Source organism: Trichechus manatus, unplaced genomic scaffold, assembly GCF_000243295.1.
Source record: "Trichechus manatus latirostris isolate Lorelei unplaced genomic scaffold, TriManLat1.0 scaffold00068, whole genome shotgun sequence".
In the NCBI taxonomy this organism is placed as follows: domain Eukaryota; kingdom Metazoa; phylum Chordata; class Mammalia; order Sirenia; family Trichechidae; genus Trichechus; species Trichechus manatus.
In genome coordinates, this window is record NW_004444004.1 from 8,981,875 (window position 1) to 8,997,502 (window position 15,628).

General features: G+C 34.6%; 1 protein-coding gene, 1 non-coding gene and 1 pseudogene across 3 annotated transcripts in view; 1 reads left to right on the top strand and 2 right to left on the bottom strand.

The window, feature by feature from the left end:
- Nucleotides 1–15,628, top strand: part of HTR2C (5-hydroxytryptamine receptor 2C) — a 309,552-nt gene that overhangs the window by 266,313 nt on the left and 27,611 nt on the right. The window lies entirely within an intron of this gene.
- On the bottom strand, nucleotides 12,064–12,392 carry LOC105756452 (60S ribosomal protein L30-like; annotated as a pseudogene).
- On the bottom strand, nucleotides 12,393–12,499 carry LOC111821176 (U6 spliceosomal RNA). The gene has a single exon (XR_002824637.1). It is a non-coding gene; the product is annotated as a U6 spliceosomal RNA (small nuclear RNA).

Here is a 15,628-nt window from a genome sequence, read left to right on the forward strand (position 1 = left end):
TTTATGGTGGATTTTGTTTTAAAGTCTATTTTATATGAGATTTGTATTGCCACTCCTGCTCTTTTTTGGTAGCTGTTTGTTTGATATATTTTTTTCCATTCTTTGATTTTTAATAAATTCACATCTTTATTTCTAAGGTGTGTCTCTTGTAGACAGCATATTGATGGATCATGTTTTTTTATCCATTCTGTCACTCTCCATCTCTTTATGGGTGCACTTAGGCCATTTACATTCAGTGTCATTATTGATAGGTGTGAATTTATTGCTGTCATTTTGTAGTGCTTTTTTTGTGGTGCTGACGTTTTCTTTGTTCCTCCTACTCTCCTGTGCTGAATTCCTTTTATTTGTGTTTTTTTTTAATTTCTTTTTTTTTTTGTAGGTTTTGTTTTTACTGAGACTTTATGTTTTTCTTCTTTATTTTGATGAGTAGGTTTGTTGACTTTCTTCGTGGTTACCTTGAAATTTGCCCTTATCTTCCTAGGTTTGAACCAATCTATTATTACTTGGTATCTCCTTGCCTTCCTCTCCATTAGAAGGTTCTATACCTACACCGTTTAATCCCTCTTTTATTGTTCCGATGTTTTTGTCACTTACAGATTAACCTCTCTGGTTCCCTGTTGTAATTCTTTTGTTTTTGGATAGTCCTTGAGAGTTCATTTCCTAGGTTGGTATCTGGCTGGTATGATCCTGCATCCTTGATTTAGGCTGTGGTCTAATGTTGTTTGTTCTTAGATTGAAGGACTCCCTTTGATAATTCTTCTAAGTTTCGTTTGTTTTTTACAAAGTCCCTTAATTTCTGTTTACCTGGAAATGTGTTAATTTCATCATTATATTTGAATGAGAGTTTTGCAGGATAAATTATTCTTGGCTGGAGATTTTTTTCTTTCAATGTTTTTTATATGTCATCCCATTGCCTTCTTGCCTTCATGGTTTCTGCCGAATAATCCAAGCTTAGTCTTATTGTTTTTCCTCTGTATGTGATTTTCTGTTTTTCTCGAGCTGCTCTCAGGATTTTTTGTTTGTCTTTGGTTTTAGTGAGTGTGATTATGATATGCCTTGGTGATTTTCTTTTTGGGGTCTATCCTATATGGGGTTTTTTGAGCTTCTTGGATGGTCAGCTTTTCATCTTTCATGATATTTGGGAAGTTTTTTGTCAGCAGTTCTTCAATGATCCTCTCTGTGTTTTCTATTTTCTCCCCCTGTTCTGGAACTCCGACCACTAGCAAATTTTTGCTTTTGATTGTATCCCACATAACTCTCAGGGTCTCTTCATTTTTCTTTGTTCTATTTTCTGATTTTTCCTCAGAGTTGTATCCAAGTGTTTGTCTTCAGTTTGGCTGATCTTGTCTTCCATCGTTTCAAACCTGCTTTTCAGCCCATCTATGACACTGTACATTTCTGAAATCTTGTTGTTTATCTTTTGGATTTCTAATTGCTGTTTTTGTATGATTTCTAGTTGTGAATTTATTTTGACATTTTGTTCCTGCATTATTTTCCTGAATTCTTCCTTTTTGTCTGTATTTTCCATGAATTTATCGATATTTTCCTCATTTTGTGTGGTTTTTGCTTCAACTCTTGGATAGCTCTGAATATTAGAGATTTGAATTCCCTATTAAGTAGTTCTAGTGCCTTTTCTTCTACTGGAATGTCATCTGGTGTTTTATTTTGGACACCTACTAGAACCATCCTGTCCTGTTTTTGTATATATTTTGATATTGTCTGCTGTCTTCAATACATTCAGTAGTTATTTTCCTTGTATATTGATTGTAGATTTGTTTGCTTCATCCTGCTTTTTTGTTTTATTTGGTTATGTCTGAGCAGGTGGGCTGTGCATTCTTTGTTGTTTGCTCGTCTGTGAGCACAATACTTTTTCTCCTCATTCTCCAATGGGCAGGGTCAGTTGCTCAGGTGTGGTATAGCAGGGCAGGTCCAGCGGTTGTTCTGTCTCCTTCTGGAAGCTCTGTGAAGCTGCTTTCCTCTACCCCTTGTTCATTGATCTCCAGTAGGAATCCAAGATTGCAGATCTGTGCTGCGTTAGCTGATAGGGGACCTCTGCATGCATCTCTCCTTGCTTTCTGTTCTCTGTCATTCAGTGCTTGGCTGAGTTCTTTATCACTTCCTTTGAGGCTTAGGGTTTCAGGACTCATGTTTGTCTCTGTTTGACTTAGTTTTTTGTATCTTTGCTTTGGAGGGAAGGCTTGGTGCTTCTGTCTATAGTGCCATGTTGCTGAGATTTTAGATTTTTGACAAAAATTAGTATTGTCAATCTTAATCAGGGGCCAGCAAACTGTTTCTATAAAGGTCAGATAGTATATATTTTAGGCTTTCTGGACCATATACTATCTCTGTTGTGTATATTTTAATAACCCTTTTAAAACATAAAATAATTTACAATTCATGTGCCCCACAAAAATAAGCTGTGGGCTAGATTTGGCCCATGGGCCATAGTTTGCTGACCTCTGGTGTTAATAATTAAATCTGTTCAGATAAGTGTTTAATGACATCTAATTTTTTTTTTTTTGGTGAAAATATACACAGCCAAACATATTCCCATTCAACAATTTCTATATATACAATTCAGTACATGTAGAAATTGGTTCTATTCTTCACATTGTGTCATCATTCTCACTATCTTTTTCCAAATTATTTCAGCAATTAACTTAGACTCATTACCCCTAAATTCCTTGTCTATTCTTTAGAGTTACTATTCTCAAATTAATCTCATATGTATATTTCTTTACGAGTGCAATGCTTAAGGAAATTATTCTTTACTAATTCAGCTAAGCTGTTGTTTCTTTTAAAGAAGTCTTCAGGGGGATAGTTTTGGTTGGAGGTTTCAAGATTTTTTCTGGGCAATAGATTTAGCAGTTCCTCCTGTTAAAAATTTTCTCAGGGCAGTAGATTCGGCAGTCCCTCCTGTCTCAATGGATCCAGGAAGTCTGGATTCCATATAAATTTTAAATTCTACTCCACATATTCCCTCCTTTTGATCAGGAGCCATCTGTTGAAACTTTGGTCCAAATGTTCAGTAATGGTAGTCAGGGACCATCCAGTTCTTCTGGTCTCATGGCAAAGGAGGTAATAGTTCATGGAGGCAATTAGACCTGAGATTCAGTTCTGCCTCCATTTCCTGGGTCTCCTTCTTCCCCTGCTGCTCCAGGCAAATAAAGATCAATTGTTGTTCCTTGGATAGCTGCTCACAAGATTTTAAGATGCCAGGCACTGCTCAATGATCTAGGAGGTACAACAGAAACTCTAAAAAAATATTAGGCTAATTGAGTGAACTGTCCCATGTAACCATGACCCTAAACCTCTGAACCAAGAAAACTAATCCCATGAGGTGTTTGGTTGCACCTAAATAGTATCAGTAGCTCCTAAGTAGTATCAGCAGGTACTTCCCCATTCTCCCCTTTTTTGTTTTGTTGTTGTTCTTGTACAATTGTATATAACATAACATTAACCAATTTAGCCTTTTTCTGGTGTACAGTTTAGTGCTATCCATTACGTTAGTCAAGTTGTGTAACTGTCTTCGTTAACTAGTGTTGCTATAACAGAAATACTACAAGTGAGTGACTTTAACAAACAGAAATTTATCATCACCTTTTAGGAGGCTAGAGGTCTGAATTCAGGGCTCCAGCTCCAAGGGAAGGCTTTCTCTCTCTGTTGGTTCTGGAGGATGGTCCTTGTCATCAGTCTTCCCTTGGCCTAGGAGCTTCTCAGTGTAGGGACCCCGGGTGCAAAGGACATGCTCCACTCCGGGCTCTTCTTGCTTGATGGCAATGACGTCCCTCTCCTCTCTGCTCACATCTCTCTTTTATATCTCAGAAGAGATTGACTCAAGATACAGCCTAATCCTGTAGATTGTGTCCTGCCTCATTAACATAACTGCCTCTAATCCTGCCTCATTAGTGTCATAGAGGTTAGGATTTACGACACATAGGTAATTACATCACATCCACAAAATGGAGAAGAACAACCACACAATATTGGGATCATGGCCTAGTCAAGTAGACACACATTTTGAGGGGGACACAAATCAATCCATAACAGTAACCCTTACCCTTATTTGGTGTCAATTTCCCCATCATCATAGACAAAAACTCACCACTTCCTAAAGAATAGTTACCCCTCCCCACCACCCCTTGTTACTGCTAATAAACGTTGGTCTCTATGCTTTTACCTATCCTTGCCATTTCATATAATTGAGACCATACAGTATTTGTCCTTTTATTATTGACTTAGTTCACTCTGTATAATATCTTTGAGGTTTATCCATGTTGTAGCATGTATTAGGACTTCATTTCTCTTTATAGCTGAGTAGTATTCCACTGGATGTATGTCCCACATTTTGTTTATCCATTCATCCCTTGGTGAGCACTTAGGTTGTTTCCACAATTTTGCTATTGTGAATAGTGCTGAAATGAACATAGGTGTACACATGTCTGTTCCCAATGCTACTTTTAGGTCCCTAGGTTATATATCTAGGAGTAGAATTGATGGGTCATGTAGTAGCTCTATTTTTAATTTTTTGAGGAATCATCATACTGTTTCCCATAACAGTTTTACCATTTTTATATTCCCACTAGCAATGGATAAGTGTTCCAATCTCCCCACATCCTCATCAACATTTGTTATTTTCTGTTTTTTTGACCATTGCCATTCCAGAAGGAGTGAGTTGGTATCTCATTGTGGTTTTGATTTGCATCTCTCTAATGGAGCCCTGGTGGCGCAGTGGTTAAATCTAGGCTGTTAAACAAAAGGGCGGCAGTTTGAATCCACCAACAGCTCCTTGGAAACCCTATGGAGCAGTTCTACTCTGTCCTATCGGGTTACTGTGAGTCGTAATGGACTGGACCACAACGAGTTTGGTTAATGGCTAATGATGTTGAAGATGTTTTCATGTGCTTGTTGGCCACTTGAATATCCTCTTTGGTGGGATGTCTGTTCAAGTCTTTCCCCTTTTTTTGATTGGGCTATTTTTCTTTTTGTTGTTAAGTTGTATAAATTTTGGATATTAGACTCTTATCGGATATATGATTCCTGAAGATTTTTCTCTGATCTGTAGGTTGTCTTTTTACTCTTTTATTAAGTCATTTATTTGACGAACATAAGTATTTAATTTTCATGAGGTCCCAATTAATTATGTCTTCTGCTGCTTGTACATTTGGTAATACATTTGATAATGTACCATTAAAAACGAACAAAAAACTCAGTCCCACAGCTTCACTCCTATATTTTCTCCCAAGAATTTTATTGTTTTAAATTTAACATTTAGGTTCTTGATCGATTTTGAGTTAGTTTTTGTGTATGGTGTAAGGTATGGATTCTGTTTAATTTTTCTGCATGTGGAAATCCAATTTTCCCAGCACCATTTGTTGAGGAGATCCTTCCCTCCCCCACTGAATGGACTTAGCACCCTTGTCAAAAATCAGTTGACCATAGATATAATGATTTACTTCTGAACTCTCAATTCTATTCCTTTGGTCTATGTGTCTATCCCCAAAGGAGTACTAGGCTGTTTTGATTACTGTAGCTGTAGAGAATGTTTTGAAATTGGGAAGTATAAGTCCTCCTACTTTGTTATTCTTCAAAATTGCTTTGGCTATCTGAGGTCTCTTACCTTTCCATATAAAGTTGAGGACTACTTTGTCCATTTCTGTAAAAAATGTTGCTGGAATTTTGATCAGGATTGCATTGAATCTATAGATCACTTTGGGTAGTATTGACATTTTCACAATATTAAGTATTCCAATGCATGAGCACAGAATGTCTTCCCTTGTATTTAGGCCTGCTTTAGTCTTTTTCAGCAGTGTTTTATAGTTCTCAGCATATAAATCCTTTACATCCCTAGTTAGGTTTATTTCTAGGTATTTTATTCATTTAGATGTTATTGGAAAGGGGATTTTTTTTTCTTGATTTGTGATATCTCTTTTTAGTTTTTATTTTTAATTCTCTGATGATTCATAATATTGAGAACCTTTTCTTATGTTTTTTAAGCATCTGGCTGTCCTTTCTTGTGATGTGTCTTTTTTTAGCCATTTGCTTATTTTCAGTTTGACTGTTTTAATTGATTTCTGTGAGCTCTTTATGTATTCTAGATACGAGTCTTTTGTCAGGTATACATATTGCAAATGTTTTCTCCCAGTTTGTTGTGGGCTTCTCACTCTCTTAATTAAATTCAACTTGTCAGAGGTTTTTTTAAAGGTAAGTGGTTTTTGTGTCCAGTTTAAGAAAATTTTGCCTATCCAAAGTTCAAGAAGATAACTCCCTCCGCTTTTGTTTTGTTTTTGTTTTTCCTTATAGCTTGATGATCTTTACTTTCACATTTAGATCTAGGAGTCATCTCAACTTTTACATCCTATGTGAGCTAGGGGTTGGAATTTACTTTTAACCATATATATATCAAATTGACCCAGCACCATTTCAATAAATGAAGACTATCTTTTCCCACTTCATTAGAATGGTGTCTTTGTTATAAGTCAGGTGACCTTACTTAAGTTGTTTCTACTGGGCTATCTGCTCTATTCTATTGGTCTGATATTCTCTCCCTGCACTAGTACTACAAAATTCTAATTACAATAGCTTTATACTAAGACTTGAGATCTAGTAGACTAAATTTTCCAACTGTGTTCTTTAAAATTGCCCAGACTATGTTCATATAAATGTCCTTTTTGCTTTTATATAAAGTTTAAATTAGCTTGTCAATCTCCAGAAAAAATAATTGCTGACTTTTAAAAATCAGTATTGTATTGAATCTATAAATTAGTTAAGCAAGAAATGAAATCTTAACACTATTAAGGCTTTCAATACATGTACATATGTACATGTACATGTAAATTTTCCTCCATTTATTTAGGTCTTCTTTAATTGTTCTGTTACACTTTTTAGACTTTTTAGTTTTCACTTTAGAAGTCTTGAATATTTTTGTTAGATTTATCCCTAGGTACCAATACCAAGGAGCCCTGGTGTCATAACAGTTAAGTACTTGACAGCTAACTGAAAGGTTAGCAGTTCAAACCCACCCAATGACTCTGCGGGGGAAAGACCTGGTGATCTGCTTCCATAAAGATTACAGCCTAGAAAACCCTATGGGGCAGTTCTACTCTGTCACATGGGGTCATTATGAGTCATAATCGACAGCACCTAACAATGACAGCAACAATTTGATTTCCTAGGATGCTATTCTAAATAATATTAGTATTTTTAAATTCATTTTCTGTGTTTGTTGCTAGTATATAGAAATACATAGGATTTTTGTGTATTAACTTTGTACCCAGCTATCTGGCTAAATTCACTTAGTATTTCTGTTTTTAAATAGATTCATTTGAATATTCTGGATACTCAGTCATGCCAGACATGAATGTTGACAGCTTCATTTCTTCTTTTCCTATCTTAATACTTTCTTTAGTTTCTTTTTCTTGCTTTATTGCACTTAAAGGACTTCCAGAATAGTGTTAATGAAAGTGGAGATAGTGGACGTCTTTGTCTTTTTCCTGAGCTCAGTGAAAAAGTGTCCAATATTTCAACATTAAGAATGTTGTTTGCTAGTTGTAGGTTTTGTGAAATACCTTTCATCAGATTATGGAAGTTCCCTTTTACTCCATATTTGCTGAGACTTTTTATCACAAACAAATGTGGATTTTTTTCTGCATATAGTGGGATGATTTTAGGATTTTTTTTTTCCTTTGTTCTGTTAGCTTGGTAAATTATACCAATTTTGGAATAATAATCAGTCTTGCATTCCTGGAAGGATTCTCACCTGGTTATGGGGTCTTTTTTTTTTATCATTGGATTTTTTTTTAATAATATTCTAGTTAGGATTTTTGCATCTATTTTAATGACAGATACAACTTTGCCATTCCCCTTTATTTGGTACTTGTCCAGTTTTGGTACTAAGGTTATACAAACATCATAAAATAAGTTTAAAACTCTTCCCTTTGTCCTATCCTCTAAGTTTGTGTAAGATGGTATTTCATCTTATTTAAATGCTTGTAAGAATTAACAAGTGTAGCCAACTGACAGTGTAGCCGTCTGAGCCTGCAGGTGTGTATGTATGTATGTGTGCATGGAAAGATTCTTAATTATAGATTCAATTGCTTCACTATGAATAAAAATACTAGAATTTTCTTTTTCATGTTGGGTTTGGTAAATTGTGGTCTTCAAGAAATTGTGCATTTCATCTAAAGTGTTAAATTTATTGTTAAAAAGTGTTGTATAATATCTTATCACCCTTCTAATGTCTATATAATCTGTCATAACTTCCTCTTTCACATTCCTGAGAATGGTAATCTCTTTTTTCTTTCTTTCTTGTTTCATTTTACTAGGAATTTTACATTTGTATTAAACTTCTCCATGAAACACCTTTTCATGTCAACAATTTTCTCTATTGTTTGTCTGTTTTCTATGTCATTGATATCTACTCTCATCTTTATTATGTCCTTCCTTCTGCTTACTATGGTTCTAATTTGCTCTTTTTTTAACTTCTTAGGAAGAAGCTTACATCTGTTACTTTGGAGCTTTCTTATTTTCTAATACAAGCATTTAAATCTCAATTTTTTTCTAGGTACTATTTTAGTTGCATCCCACAAATTTTAACATGTATTTTCATTTCAGTTCAAAATATTTGGTAATTCCCCGGTGATTTCTTCTTTAATCCTTGCACTATTTAGAAGTTTGCTTTAATTTCTAGATTTGAGGAAATTTTCAAGATATCTTTCTTATTGAGTTGTAATTAATTCCACAGTGGTCAGAGAATATACACTGTATGATTCCTTCATTTGACATTGGTTGACATTGGCTTTATGGCCCTGCATATGGTTTATTGTGATAAATTCCATGTGTATTTCAAAAGAATATGTATTCTGATGTCAATTGATATAGTAACAGAAATCTTGTGCAAATTTTTTGTGCATTTTCTATTAGTTAAAAATCTCCAACTACCAATATGTATTACATCTTTTAGTTCTCTTAACATTTACTTTATTAATTTCGAAGCTATGTTATTGTTGTTGTTAGGTGCCGTCAAGTCAGCTCCAATTCATAGCAACCCTATGAACAACAGAACGGAACACTGCCTCGTCCTGCGCCATCCTCACAATCGTTGTTATGCTTGAGCCCATTGTTGCAGCCACTGTGTCAGTCCATCTAGTTGAAGGTCTTCCTCTTTTTCTCTGATCCTCTATCTTACCGAGTGTGATGTCCTCCTCCAGGGACCAGTGTCTGTCCTAATAACATGTCCAAAAGATGTGAGACAAAGTCTTGCCATTCTTGCTTCTAAGGAGCATTCTGGCCATACTTCTTCCAAGATAGATCTGTTCGTTCTTTTGGCGGTCCGTAATATATTCAATATTTTTTGCCAAAACCATAATTCAAAAGCATCAACTCTTCTTCCATCTTCCTTATTCATTGTCCAGCTTTTGCATGCATATGAGGTGATTGAAAACATAATGATCTTATTTATGTTATTAGGTTTGCTAAATAAATAAGATCATTATATCTTCCTCTAGTAGTGACCCTTTTATCATTATGAAATAACCCTCTTTATCTCACCTAATACTTCTTGCCATAAGATCTAATATAAGCTACTTTGATATAAACTACACCAGCTTCCTTTCACTTAGTGCCTCCAGGGCACATTATTTTCTATCCTTTTACTCTTATTTTGTCCCTATATTTTAAAGTAAATAATCTATAGACAGCATATGGTTATTGTTTTTTTTAAATATAATCTGAAAATAGTTAGCTTTTTATTGAGGTGTTTAGACCATTTAAATGGTATGGTTAGGTTTACATCTATCTTCTTGCTATTTGTTTTCCATTAGTCTCTTCTGTTATTTTTTCATTATTCTTTCTTTTGAAAAATAATTTATTGAGTTATATTTAATGCTAAAATAACCTGCACTTATTTAAAGCGCTCAGTTCGCTGACTATTGACACATATATATACCCGTGACACCATCACCACAATGAAAATATTCATCACCATTGATTGCTCATGTCCATTTGTAATCCTTCCCTTCCTCACTCATACTGACCTGTTCCAAGGCGATCAATGGTCTACTTTCTGTCACCATGTAGTAGCCTGCATTTTCTAAAATACTATATGTTCTCTTGTGAAGGGCTCCTTTCACTTAGTGTAATTACTTTGAGATTCGATTGTCTTGTATGTATCAAAAGGTTGTTGTTGTTGCTAAGTGGCATTGAGTCGGTTCCGACTCATAGTGACCCTATGTACCACAGAACAAAACACTGCCCTGTCCTGTGCCACGCTCACAATCATTGTTATGCTTGAGCCCACTGTTGCAGCCACTGTGTCAATCTATCTTGTTGAGGGTCTTCCTCTTTTTCGCTAATGCTGTACTTCACCAAGCATGATGTCCTTCTCCAGGGACTGATCCCTCCTGATAATATGTCCAATGGATGTAAGACGTAGTCTTGCCATCCTTGCTTCTAATGAGCATCCTGGTTTTACTTCTTCCAAGACAGATTTGTTCGTTCGTTTGGCAGTCCATGGTATATTCAATATTCTTCACCAACACCACAATTCAAAGGCATCAATTCTTCTTTGGGCTTCCTTATTCATTGTCCAGCTTTCGCATACATATGATGTGATTGAAAATACTATGGCTTGGGTCAGGCGCACCTTAGTATTCAAGGTGACATCTTTACTTTTCCATACTTTAAAGAGGTCTTTCGCAGAAGATTTACCCACTGCAGTGCTTCTTTTGATCTCTTGACTGCTACTTCCGTGGGTGCTGGTTGTGGATCCAAGTAAAATGAAATCCTTGACAACTTCAATCTTTTCTCCATTTATCATGATGTTGCTTCTTGGTCCAGCTGTGAGGATTTTTGTTTTCTTTACATTCAGATGTAATCCATACTGAAGGCTATAGTCTTTTATCTTCATCAGTAAGTGCTTCAAGTCCTCTTCACTTTCAGCAAGCAAGGTTGTGTCATCTGCATAATGCAGGTTGTTAATGAGTCTTCCTCCAATCATGATGTCCCGTTCTTCTTCACATAGTCCAGTTTCTCGGATTATTTGCTCAGTATATTTGCTTAGCATACAGATTGAATACGTATGGTGAAAGGATAAAACCCTGATGCATACCTTTCCTGAAAGGTTAATTCCTTTCTATTGTAGAATCGTGTTTCATCGTATGGCTATTACACAATTAGTTTTCAAATTCTGCTCTTCATAAACATTTGTTTTTTTCCTAGTGTTTGGGTGTTATGGAAATTTGTGTGCAAGTCTTTATGTTAACATTTGCTTTTGTTTCCCTTGGGTTAACAAGAAAGAGTGAAATGGGTGGGTTGTATGATAGGTATATGTTTAACTTTTTAAGAAACTGAGAAAATTTTCCAAATTTCTTGTACAATTTTATGGTTCCACCAGAAGTATATGAGAGTTGTAGTTCCTCCACATTCTCACCAAAACTTGGTATGGTAGGTCTTTGTAATTTTTTCCATACTAGTTTGTGTGTAGAGGTATCACATTGTGGTTTTGATTTGCACTTCCCAAATGACTAATGATTTTGAGTATGTTTTCATGAGTATTCTGACCATATTTTTTATAATTTATGGTAAAGTGTCTAAATATTTTGCCCATTTTTCTATTGGATTGTTTGTCTTTATGTTACTGTTTGGGTGTTGTATCTAAGAACACTTTGTATGGCCCAAAGTCATGAAGATTCACTCCTGTGTTTTCTTCTAGGAGTTTATAGTTTCAGTTCTTACATTTAGGTCTTTGATACATTTTAAGTTAATTTTTGTATATACTGTGAAATAGGTGTCCAACTTCATGCTTTTGCAAGTGATTATGCAATAGTCCCAGCACCACTGTTAAAAAAAAAAAAAAGACTGATCTTTTCCCACTGAGTTTTATAGGTACCCTTGTCAAAAATCAATTTACACAAAACGTAATAGTTTTATTTCCCGACTCCCAATTCTATTCCATTGATCTATAAGGCTATCCTTACACCAGGACCACACAGTTTTTTGTTTTTTTGTTTGTTTGTTTTTAAAACTAGTTTTAGTCAGTTTTATTAAAGAAAAAAATTACATGATTTATTTTTCACCAGTCTGTTCTGGCATGCTTCTAGTGATATCAAAATCACCTGGATCAATGATAGCCAGTGTGCATACTCTGTAGTATTTTCCACACGCGGTGCCCAATTCAATATTACTGCCACTGTAGTGATGGACACCAGTTTTGGCCAACATGACATAGTACTCTATTTCAGATTTCCTCAAGGCCAGGCAGATGTTGGCAAGAATGACCAGTTTCGCTTTGCCTTGCCTGATCATCTTCAGAGCCTGCTTGTACCCAAAACGTATTGTCCACTTTTCATAACGAGTTGGAGCCTAGAGTTGATCGACTCCAGTGACTTTTTCATAAAAATATGGAACGCTTCAAGAATTTGTGTGTCATCCTTGTGCAGGGTCCATGCTAATCTTCTCTGTATCGTTCCAATTTTAGTATATGTGCTGCTGAAAAGAGCACCACACAGTTTTAATTACTGTAACTTCATAGTAAGTTTTGAAATAAAAAGTGTGAGTGCTCCAACTTTGTTCTTCTTTCTTAAGATTATTTGGTCTAGTCTGGATATCTTTCATTTCCCTATGAATTTTAGAAGAAACTTGTCGGTTTCTGAAAAATGAGGGATCTGGAGATTTTATAAGGATTGCACTGAAGCTATTGAATCAGTGGAGAGTATTGCCATCTTAGCAATATTAATTCTTCCAATCGATGCACATGGGATGTAATTCCATGTATTTAAGTATTCTTTACGTTTTTTCAATGTCTTGTAGTTTTCATTGTACAGGTCTTGCATTTCTTTTGTTAAATTTATTTCTAAGTATTTTATTTTTTTGATGATATTGTAAATGAAATTGTTTTGTAATTTCATTTTTAGATTGTTCACTGACTGTATTTATAAATACAGTTGATTCTTGTATGTTGACCTTGTATCCTGAAGCCTTGATGAACTTGTTTATTAGTATAAAACATGTTCCTGTCAAGTTGATTCTGACTCATAGTGACCCTATAGGACAGAGTAGAACTGCCCGAAAGGGTTTCCAAGGCTGTAAATCTTTATGAAAGCAGACTGCCACATCCATCTTCCTCCCAGCGGAGCAGCTGATGGTTCAAATTGCCTACCTTTCGGTTAGGAACCGAACGCTGTAACCACCGTGCCATCAGGACTCATTGTTTGTTAGTATAAGATCATGTAATATGCAAATGAGAGAGTTTCACTTTTTCTATTAAAATCTAGATGCTTTTTATTTCTTTTTCTTGTCTAATTGCCCTGGTTAAAATCTCTAGTACAATGTTTAATAGAAGTGGTAAGACCAAATGAACTTGTCTTGTTCTGATCTTAGAAAGCTTTCAGTCTTTCATAATGGAGTTTGATGTTAGCTGTGGGTTTTTATAGCTGTTCTTTATAAGTCTGAGGAAGTTCTCTTCTATTCCTAGTATTTTCAGTGTTGTATCATGAAAGAGTGTTGGGTTTTTGTCCTTTATTTTATTAATATGGTGTATTACATTGGTTAATTTTCATATGTTGAACCAACCTTGCATTCCTGGAATAAATCCCACTTGTTCATGGTATATAATCATTTTAATACACTGCTATATTTGGTTTACTGCTACTTTATTGATGATTTTTGTTTTTATATTAGTAGAAGATATTGGTTAGTGGTGTCTTTGTTTTCCTTTTCTTGTGATGTCTTTGATTTTGGTTTCAGGGTAATACTGGCCTCATAGAATGAGTTGGGAAATGTTCCCTCTTTTATATTTATTGGAAGAATGTGTGAAGGATTGGTGCTAATTCCTTTTTAAACATTTGGTAGAATTCATCAGTGAAGCCATCTGAGCATGAGCTGTATGTTGTGGGATTTTTTTTTCTTTTTTACTCTTATTATAAATTGAATCTCTTCACTTGTTATAGGTCTATTCAGATTTTCTATTTCTTAACAAATTGGTCTTAATTGCTTGTGTCTCTCTAGGAATTTGTCCATTTCATGTAGGTTTTCTACTTGATTGGAATGCCATTGTTCATAATATCCCCTTATAATCCGCCTTATTTCACTCATGTACCCTCTTTTATTCATGGTTTCAGCAATTTGTGTCTTCTCTTTTTATTCTTGATAAGTTTAGCTAAAAGTTTATCAATTTTGTTGATCTTTTTAGAAAACCAACTTTCGGTTTCATTGATTTTTCTCTATTGTTTTTCCATTCTCTATTTCATTTATTCTGCTATTGTTAAAAAATTTCCTTCTTTCTGCTTTCTTTGAGTTTAGTTTGCTCTTTTTGTCTAATGTTTAAGGGAGGAGGTTAGGTTCTTGACTTGAGATCTTTTTTAGTATAGGCCTTACAGCTATAAGTTTTTTCTCTAATCATTGCTTTAGCTGAACCGCCCATGTTTTCTTGCTGTGTTTTCATTTTAATTTATCTCGAAGTATTTTCTAATCTTTCTTGTGATTTTTTTGCTTTGACCATCGCTTGTTTTGGAATATGTTGTTAATTTCCACATATCTGTGAATTTCCCAAATATCCTCGTGCTATTGATTTTTAATTTCATTCCATTGCGGTTGGAGAACATACTTTGCATCATTGTAATTTTTTTAATTTTAAGACTTGCTTTATAGCTTAGCATGTGGTCTATCCTAGGGAATGTTCCAGGTGTACTTGAGAAGAATGTATATTCTTCTGTTGTTGGATGGAGTGTTCAATAGATGTCTATTAGGTCTAGTTGGTTTATAATGTTGTTCATGTCATCTATTTCCTTGATAATCTTCTGTGTTAGTTTTCAATCCATTATTGAAAGTGGGATATTGAAATCTCCAAATATTATTACTGAATTATTTATTTCTTCCTTCAATTATGTCAATGCTTCCTTCATGTATTTTGGACTTTATTTTTTTTTGGTGCATATGTTTATACTTAATATACCTTCTTGATATATTGACCTTTTATGAATACAAAATGTCCTTCTTTGTCTCTAGAAGCAATTTTTGTTTTAAAGTCTATTTTGTCTGACATATGTATAGCCTTTCCAGATCTTTACTGATTGTTGATTGCATGATATATCTTTTCCATATTTTTACTTTCAAACCTATTTGTCTTTTTTAAAATAAAGTGGTTGTCTTGTAGATGGCATATACTTAGATAATGTTATTTTATCCATTCTGCCAACTTCCACCTTTTGATTGACGTGTTTAATTCATTTACATTTAATGAGATCACTGACGAACTAGGATTTACTTCTTTTTCTATATGCCTTATATCTTTTTTGCTCTCCTATTTCTCCATTATTGCTTACTTTTGTGTTAAATTGATATTTTCTAATATGTCATTTTAATTCCCTTGGTTTTTTTTTTAAGTTATTTTCTTAGTGATACTCCTGGGCATTAACAAGGAAATAGGTGACATGAACAACACTATAAACCAAGTAAACCTAATAGACATCTATAGAACACTCCACCCGACAACAGCAGAATTTGTAACAATCTACTTTGGATTACCATCAACTTTATTTCAAGAACATTCAAAAACATTGTTCTTATATCACTTCATCTCCCCTCCTTTTTGCTATTTTTTCATACAAATTACATTTTTATACATTGTATT